We start from the raw sequence: 8,966 nt of genomic DNA on the forward strand, positions 1-8,966 counted from the left end.
GAGGCTGCTATGTTAAGGAAAGCGCAACATGGCGAGACTCAGGAGAAAGTCAGCAGCACAGCAGGGGCTTTCCAGACTGCTTCTTCAGCCTTTAGAAAGACAGGGACAAACAGCTACAATAATGATCTACAGTTCATGAGACCATGCACAGAAAAGTTGAAGGAAGATGCCCAGGGAAGACCAGTGTCAGAATCTTAAACAAGCCAGTTACTTCCCCCCACCACTACATTTGTTTGTAGGATGAACATTCCACACTTCAGAACAGATGGCAAAGGTTTTATCTCTGTTCTGCTATCAGCTTGGCTGTAGTGCCCAGTATGCAGACAGTCTTATTTAAGCTCATGCAACTTCAATAGTGTTCCAAGAGAAATCAGATGTCAATGCAGTCATCCATTAAAGAGCAAGAAGGCAAGCTTATCTTGCCTTTAAGCTAATGAGACATACAGACATTAGCATTGACAAGGTTAATGTAGCCACTTGTTTGTAGGGCAAAGGGAGACATCAGTACTGAAACTGCTCCTGAACAATCAGCTCATGTCAGTCGATACTGATACCATGCCAGCCCTGCTTTTGTATGATGTACTAGAGAAAAGTTTGCAATAACTCCAGTGCAGAGGGGCTGCCTACCCATGCAACCCGCCACTTGTATAGCTCTCTGGAAAATAAAGGAATTAAAATAGTCTTCCACAGCCCAGTGCACTCCAGATATGTTGGTTTACAACCCCCATCATGCTTAGCCAGCACTGACTGGGGATAGTGTGTTAAGAAAAAGCAACATGGGATATACAGTAAATGAAATAAAACATGTATGTGAGAGTCAGGGTGACTCAGCAGAAGCCAATTGAGAACTACACAGGTGTAAATGGTAATACAATTAACAAGTCCTGAATGCCAAGGACAAGAAATGTAAAGTGGATAATTGGACACACCTGACAATTGTTAAGTGGTCAAGGCTGAGATGATGAAATCATTAATTGTAGGATGAACCAAGAGAACCAATGAGAATGATGTACACGCCTACTGGGTGGAAACAGACAACAGTGGGTGGTACCATGCATTGACTATAATAATGACTATGCATCCCAATGTATTTTGTGGGTTGTAGTAGAGTGAGGAGTTGAGTATTGTTGTGTTGGATAGTTTTGGAGCTGTATATAGTAGAATAAAGTAGATCTTTTATTTAAGACTACTGAGTTGTCTGGTGTCTTGGGTGAAGCTACAAGAACCAGCTGGATCCTGAAGAAGGGTGAAGACTTCTGTGGAAGCAAGAGTGAGAAGGCTTGGAGAGTTTGTCAGGGTCTTCAGCCTGTTCTCTGTAACTCTGCTAAGCTATAACCACTGGCCAAAACTGGTCAGCGCGGTGCACAACCAGGTGGTGAGTTCAAGCCAGAGGTGAAGAGCTACAACTCCCATCATCCCTGACATAGTGGGCATAGTATTCCAACATATCCGGACAGTGCCAGGTTAGGGAAGAAGTTTAAGAAGGAGAAGCAACTACGTAGGCAGCAGGATATCTGTAGCTCACTTCATCCCTTATGTATGTAGTGGCAAGGCTTGCTGTATATGCTTGCTTTAAGTCCCTGGTTTGGGAGAATGTCAGGATATAAGATGATGATGATGACGACGACAACCACACACTGAAAGGCAGGGGTATGTGTTACAGAGGTGGATTTACTTGCTCATCCTCCAATGTGATATAGACATCATCCTATGTCAGCAATGCCCCTCCACTCTCTACACTAGACAAATATGACAGCCTCTACAGAAGTGGATAAATGGATACAAAACAGACATTAGAAATGGCAATACTCAAAACCAATTGCAGAGCATTTCAGCCCTCCCAGTCATGCAATATGGGATTTACAAGCAGCAGTTCTCGAACAAAAAATTTTCAAAGAAAGACTAGGATAAGCAACAACTGAATTGGGCTATATTCACACATTCCATGCCATTACCAAAGCTATGAATAGAGATAAAAGTTTCATGGCACACTACGTAAATGAATACACAAGTTACAACTTCACATATAACAAAAAGGATTTTCTCGGAAAAGTTTTTGAACCAACAGGAACCAAAAGAACTGACTTTTGGTAAGCAGATTTACTGCTTTCACACCAATATTAACTAATCACTTTAAAGACTACTACCAACCACTTGAAAGACCTCTACCATATTATACAGCTCTCTTGAAGGTTTATGGCCATGGTCACAATTTGTATTCTTTTGTATTCTGTAACATTATATTCTACTTCCACAACTGGATACCCGTGCTTGAAAATCTGTGACTTTAATATTACTCTATTACTGAAAAAGTTCCTTGATAGAGTAATAAAAGCTCACACAAAAAAAGAACAGTTAGTCCTAAAGGATTCCTTCCCCTTCCTTTTTATGTTTTGACAGACTAACACAATTATTTATTTGAAAGCTTAATTGTCCCATCTCCACCAAGAGTGATCTTTCCTCCCCCATCCATGGCACATCTCCTTTGACAGAGCAAAAAAACTAGGCCAGTGGGCAAGGCTGTAAAGCTTGCTTACATCTCTCATTAAAATGATATTCAGAGTATGGAAACATCACTTTCTTGGAAAACAAGCTGGGCTTGTTGTATGATTAAAGGAGCCTAAAAACAGGCGATCTCCCAAGTTCAGACTACATATTTAATCACACTGGGGGGATGCTCATCAAGTTTGCAGATGACACAAAACTGGGAAGTGTAACTTAGATATCAGAAGGCAGAAATAGGATCCGAGCTGACCTCAACAGATTGGGGAAATGGTCCAGAACAAAACTGATTTAAATAGGAATAAACGTAGGGTTCTGCATTTAGGCAGGAAAAAGCAAATGCACAAATCTGAGAAGTGTGACACTCGGCTTGACAACAGGATTTGTGAAAAGGATCTAAGTGTCTTTGTAGACCGTAAACAAAACATGCATCAACATCTGACATAGTGATGAAAAAAGTAATGTAATTTTTAGGCTAGGTTAACAAATTTATAATGTCCTGTTCAAAGAAAATAACAATACCATTATCCTTTGGTCAAATTGCATCTGGAATACGGTGTCCACTTCTGGGCTCTACATTTTGAGGGCATTGACAAGCTGGAATGTGTCTAGAAGAGGATGACCAAAATGGTGAATACTATTCAACTTGCAAGAAAGGAGATTCCAACTAAAGCTTGGGAACAACTTGCTTGTTTTATAATGAACTTTTTTTTACAGTGAAGTAGATTATCTCAGAAGATGGATTATCCTTTGCTGGAGGCCTTTGTTGGAGGCTTTGAAACAGAGGCTGGATGGCCAAGATTTCTGTGTGAATTCCTACAGTGATGAGGATTGGCCAGATGATTCTGAGATACCTTCCAACATTACAATTCTGTGATTCATCATCCCATGAGATTCCCAAGGTACTCTCATTTAAAAATTAAAATTAATCAGTATTATTCTAGATTGCCTTCAGAATGCTTCATATTCTTCCCTCCTAAAAATGGTAGGTAGAAAGCATATACTGTATGTTCAGAAGTGTACTTCTGAGCACCATAACTGCAAGCTATGCCAATACTTACCCGCACAAGCTACAGTTGCCACAAGCTATTTCAGATAGCTTCACTCTTAAGTCTACCAAAGTGCTGAACTGAGGCTAAAAAGGAACACAGTTTAGGAATGAAGCAGCTCTAAGGCAGGACACTATACACAGTTTAGCTCTAAACAAAGAAGCTAATGCCACTACTTTGAAGACTGGTGCGCAAGCCTCCGTGTTGCACATAAGGAGTACATCTGCTAGTACAGCACATGGGTTTGTTTAACAGAAACGCCAGCACAGCATACCTCCATTTCCATTGCCCAGGAGATGCAGGAAGAGATGGGGGTGGGGGCTGATACAATAGTAAGAGGGAAGAACGGAGCAAACAGAAAGATTTTTATGTCAATGAGAGCCCAGTGACTCCAGATGATAGACACACAAGGGCCAAGAGAGTAGCACACAAGGAGTCATTGAGGGGCATGAGCTGGGCACCACAGAATCATAGAGTTGGAAGAGACCACAAAGGCAATCCAGTCCATTCCCCTGCCATGCATGAACTCTCAATCAAAGCACCCATCCAGCCTCTGCTTAAAAACCTCCAAAGAAGGAGAGTCCACCATTCTCCAAAGCAGCATATTCCACTGTCAAAGAGCTCGTATTGTCAGGAAGTTCCTCCTAATGTTGAGCTGGAATCTCTTTTCCTGTAGCTTGCATCCATTGTTCTGGGTCCTATTCTTTAGAGTAGCAGAAAGCAAGCTTGCCCCATCCTCAATGTGACACCCCTTCAAACACTTAAACAGGGCTATCATATCACCTCTTAACCATCTCTTCTCCAGACTACACATACCCAGCGCCCTAAGTCTCTCCTCATAAGGAATGATTTCCAGACCCTTCACCATTTTGGTTGTCCTCCTCTGGACTCGCTCCAACTTGTCAAGATCCTTTTTGAATTGTGGTGCCCAGAAATGGACACAGTATTCCAGGTGAGGCTATAGAGAAATGGAAAACATTTTAATCTCTCTCTCCAGCTGTCAGAATATCAAGCCAAAGCCCACTGTCCTAAGCCACAAACCATTTTTCTAGACCACCTTTGGCATTCCAATGGAGCATTCCTCCTGTTTGTGGCCTTAGATTTCCTTTTCCTTGGAGCAATTCAAGTGAGCAACTGTGTCTGTGTCTGCCCTTGGGTTAAAGAAGAGTAGGCAGAATCTGCTTAATCCAGTTTTTGCTAATATTTTGGGAAACAGCATTATCTGCTTTATTTACCAAGCCCATTCTCACAGCAATCATCAGAAGCATTTCTGCTGGGCACTTTAGTGGAAGACTTATGTCAGATTAAAGGCCCAGCTTTCCGGTTAGCTGTTCTTCAGCATGGGCTTGCCTCAATTTCAGCTATAGCAGGATCCTCTCCTTTTGAAAGGAAAAACCCCAAATAATATGTTCACTTACAGATACTCACAAGTCCCCCCAGCACTGTACAACTCTTGCTCTTTTCAACTACTCTGAACAGGAGATGTTTCTGATGGATATGACATGTTTCTGACTCCTCTACTTAAGGCACCCTCAATTTAAAAGATCTTTTTCACAAGTGATTTCTGAAGGCAGATGTGTACACTTTTTCGACAAGTACACACTCACAGTGCAACCATGTAGGCATCTTACTCAAAAAGTAAGTCCTACCAAAGTTTGATGGGATTTATTTACACAGGATCTCAAGCTTGGTGTATGTAGGAAATGAAACAGGGAATAACCTAGCTCAGCAGTATGAGTGCATGTTATGCATGCAGAAGACACTAGGCTTGACTCCCCAGTAAATACATTTGCCCAAGATTTCGGGTATGGGATCACAAACAGCCATATCAGGGATATTCAAACTTCCATGTGTGTAACAACTATAGTAATTACTGTCAATTCCTGATAAGCTTTGCATGTGAAAAATTAAGTCATTTACTAATAAATGCTTACACACAGTTATATGCAGTCATCAGTGTTCACCAGTGCACATTACACGGAGGACAAATCCATCTCTATCTGGGGGCTGTTGTAGAATTCAAGGTGAACTGGCATGGTCGCCAAACTAGATATGATCCAAACTTGGGACTGTGCCAGCTTCCCAGGTATCTAAGGGGAGGGAAGCAGAGGAAGATTCATCTATTTATTTAAAATATATTAATGATGTACTTTGAAGCTATTGCCTCAGAAAAATCTCCAAGTATTCTCCACACAAGTCAGAAGCTGAGCACACAGTTACATGCAAAGCTAAACACATGGCTAAATGGTTGTTCCCTGAAGCTGCTGGGTGAGGAATGCATTTTCAGAAAAAAATATTCAACTGTTGGCCTTACTTAACATCAAGAGCTCATAGGGCTTATGGCTATTTTGAAAACAACACAAGAGTTCAGAACAAACTAAATCCCACTCAGGACAAAATAAATTTGGGAGCATGCATCTCTTAGCTGACTATAAGTAGACTCTCAGCATCTTATAAAACATCTTGAAAACAACCTGTTACAGAATAGTACCACTATATATGCTAGGATGCAAAATGCACCCAGGTTTTCTGATGATGGACTGGAAAAACATTCTTACTGCTCAACAGGAAAAGAGAGATAGTCAAGTTCATCCTATGGCAACCTGCTCATCTTTATGGGCTCGTAAAAGGTGTTCTGCACCTTGTAAATTACGCATGCCAATACATTTCTTTATGGAGGGAGAAATGGTTTGGTGGAAGTCACCCCTCACCATGTTTCTTATTATTGGTAGAAACAAAATGAGTGAAGAATGAGCTGACAGCATACAAAGCCTCAGCTGAGAAGCTGGAAGATCACAACCTGACCCACCCAGGGTTCATTTTAAGAGCATACAATGCTGTTTATGTAGGTTTATTTATGAATAGATGTTGTTCTTATTTAAATACAGCTGTTTGAAAAGCCCAATGGTAGCATCCTGCAGCCATCATATGGAGGGTGTAGCTCTCAGCAAGCACAGTCTGTTTAATGTAATGTGTGTCAATGCAAACAAACAACAAAACAGCTTCATTTATATACCACTTCATACTGAACTGTGTCTAAGCGTTTTACAACTGTAAGCTAATTGCCCTAAACAATCTGAGTACTCATTTCAGCGAACTCCTTGGAAGGATGCAAGCCTGAGTCGAGCTTGAGCCCTTTCACTGGTATTGAACACAACCTTATGGTTTTGAGTAAATGGCTCAAGAAACTACACCAGGAGACTCAGGATACAGAGCAACAGTATTCCACCAAGGAGCCCCCAAGTCTTCTTGATCCCTTAAATCAGTGGTTCCCAATTTTTGGTCCTCCATTTGGACTTCAGATCCCAGAGGTCTGAGCCAACTTGGCCTACAGTCAGGAATTGTGGGAATTGAAGCCGAAAACATCTGGAGGACCAAAGACACTGCCTTAGATCAAGCCAGAAACACAGCTGAAAAGAAACAAAATCCCCAGCAACACATATTTAAATTTCTACAACCAGAACAAACTATTCAGGCTCAAGGCTGCTTTCCAAAATCACATCCCTCCATTACTCAGCTATAGGGAGGAAGCTCCACCTCAGATGACTGAATCTGAAGGTAGATTCTCTCAGCTATATCTGTATTCTTCCAGTTAAAAAAAGAATATCTCATGAGCAACACAGAAGATAGAAACAACTCTTGCCAAGAGGGCCTAAGAAAGCTAGGGCAGAAGAGTACTTCAAAAGGAGAGACAAGGCTCACTTCACCTGGAGTGTAAACACACAGATTGCACCTTTGGATAATAAAACTAATGTTCCAGATGTGAAATCCATTAAAACATTGCAACTGATTTCCTATCCAACCCTCAGGAAGAGGTGAGGCTGCACATGAGACAGAGCTGTTGATTCCCTGAGCACAATTCTGACAATACTTTTACAGCTCCAGTCAGCAAGTCGCTTTGCTGGAGGGAGAAATAAAACACTCCACCAAGGGCAGTTCTCTTCCTTTATAATAATTATCATAATCTGACTGCAGAATCAATTGCTCTAGTGTCTAGACACTTAGGCACAGAACTGGCACTAAAGTAAACAAGGAAGGCAAAACGGACTCTTAATACACTTTGGGACGATGGTGGAAGGGATGGATGGAGAGAAAAAGAGAAATTACATGAGCAGCAAAAGGCTTGATCACCTAAAGCTGTAAAACTGCACTAACTCAACTAATATCAAACCACACTAAATTAAATGGGACTGACTTCTGAATAAACATGTTTAGGATTGCACATAGTATGCTTATTCTCATTCTAGGCTGTCCTGCCTATTTGGCATTGAGACTGAAGAGAACAATGAATAAAGCAAACTAAGAGAAGGGAGTGTGGGCAGAAAAGAAGAGGTTGGATGCCACTAACACCTCTTCCAAATGCTCACAGTAAACAGGCCAGAACTCTAGAAACACAGCCAGCACTCCAAAGACTCAGCTGCCTCTTGACTGCAGACTCTGATCCTCTTGTCAGGATAAGCTTAGCTGACACTTCCATCAAAGCAAGAAGGTCCCAGAAACCTCTGCAAGGATGACATCAATCCTGTCCAGGAGAGACCTGAAAACTCTACCCCAATGCCAGAGTCACAGGTCCAATCCACACTGCATAATTACTCCAGTTTGACATGGCTTTAACTGTCTAGGGAATCCTGGGAATTGTAGTTTACTGTGGCATCAGAGCTCTCTGACAGGCTAAATGTCTCACAAAACTAGTTCCCATACTTCCCTAGCATTGAAGCAAGACAGTTAAACTAGTGTCAAACTGGATTATTCCTGCAGTGTGGATTGGACCACAGAGAAGGTTCAATCCTCAAGCTTCAATCTTCATAAGGCTCTGACTTCAGTGACTCTCACTACTAGGAATTAAGGGAAGCAGATCTGAAAGCCTTCCCCTGATGCCTCATAGAAAGCTTCTCGGCACCTTCTCACTGATACTGCAGCAAGGTGCCCCAAACACTAGCTTCAAACCTTTGCCAAGCAAATGCTTACCTATAGGGAATTACCTTAGCCTATCCTCGCCACTCAGACAGTGTGGCATAGTGATCTGAATGCAGGACTGACCCCAGGAGACCAGGATTCAAATACCCACTTGGCCATGGAAACTCACTGTGTGACTTGGAGAAGTCCCACTCTCTCTGCTTAAGAGGAAAGCAATGGGGGCCCGTCTCTGAACAAATCTTGACAAGAAACCCCTGTGACAGGGTCGGCATAAGTCACAAACAACTCGAAGGCACACAACGCATACAACTTGGCCCCTAGGACCTGACCTCCAAGCTGCAATCTCCTTTACAGCAAAGGCTGACTGGAAACCAGCTGGTATTCTTCAGGTGCTATCATATTATTATTATTATTATTATTATTATTATTATGCTTTATTTATATAGCGCTGTAGATTTGCACAGCACTGTAGTCATAAACAAAGGCTTTAGGAATCTG

This window comes from Sceloporus undulatus, chromosome 3, assembly GCF_019175285.1.
Source record: "Sceloporus undulatus isolate JIND9_A2432 ecotype Alabama chromosome 3, SceUnd_v1.1, whole genome shotgun sequence".
NCBI classification, from domain to species: Eukaryota; Metazoa; Chordata; class Lepidosauria; order Squamata; family Phrynosomatidae; genus Sceloporus; species Sceloporus undulatus.